Source organism: Cynara cardunculus (genome assembly GCF_001531365.2).
Source record: "Cynara cardunculus var. scolymus isolate 2C chromosome LG 14, CcrdV1, whole genome shotgun sequence".
Taxonomy (NCBI): Eukaryota; Viridiplantae; Streptophyta; class Magnoliopsida; order Asterales; family Asteraceae; genus Cynara; species Cynara cardunculus.
In genome coordinates, this window is record NC_037541.1 from 2,131,142 (window position 1) to 2,132,340 (window position 1,199).

A 1,199-nucleotide genomic window follows, 5' to 3' on the forward strand; every position below is an offset into this window, starting at 1 on the left:
GGAGAAGATGGATTGGGAAAGGAGGAGACGAGTGAAAATTCTGTGGTACATGGTGGTACCCCAATTGGTAATACATTGGGTAATGGGTATCATAGGGTGGCCAGGGAAGATGGATTGGGAAAGGAAGAGACGGGTGAAAATTATGTGGTACATGGTGGTACCCCAATTGGTACCTGCCGGATTAATGTTCACCGGAGGTCGGAGATCGGAGGTCGGAAAGAGGAGTTTTTTAAAAATACCTAAAATGCCCTCTAATTATAGTTTTAACTCAAACTATCATAATTACTAATTTTCTTATTTATCCGTTGATTTGTGGTTAAGATTTGATCTCACAGTTACCACAAACAACTCAGTTTTCCCTTGAATGGGCTCCTATATATATATATATGTGTGTGTGTGTGTGTGTGTGTGTGTGTGTGTATAATGTGAGATCAATTTGTTTTCGTGAGACCCTTGAGACCACTTTTTTACATTTGAAACTTTATAGCAAAATGTTGTGAAGGTAAAAAAAAAGACCGAACATTCACAGGAAAACATTGTGAAAGTTACCTTCACAACGTTTTGCTGTGAAATTTCAAGTGTAAAAAAATGGTCTCACGGGTCTTAGAAAAACAGGTTGGTCTTACATGATTCCAAATTTATATATGTATATGTATAATCTAATACTGCAAATGGTGAAGGATATACGGACGACAAAAAATAATTCGAACAGTGTAGGGTAGCAATTTAACAAGTATTAATGACAATAGTAGTGAAAAATCATATGTAATTAATTTTGTACGCAATTTGATTTTTTTTGTGATTTTGTAGATGATTTAACCATTTTTGTATTCTTTTATTTGGTTATTGTTCTCGTTTGAATATATATATATATATATATATATATATATATATATAGGGGCCTAATCAAATGAGAACTAATTAGTTTGTGATAACTATGATAACCAATATTAACCACAAATCAATAGATAAATTAGGAAATTTATAATTTTGGCAATTTTGAATTAAAATTTTAATGGAAGGATATTTTTGGTATTTTACAACTTTCCTCCCTCCTCTCTTCTCTCTCCAGCCACAGTCTTCCGTCTGCCGGCCACCGTCCTCCGGTGATACTACAATGGTATCACAATGCATCATATATGTGCTTGGGTATCACATTGATGTCGTTTGTGTGGTCGATCGAAGATGTAACACAGTGG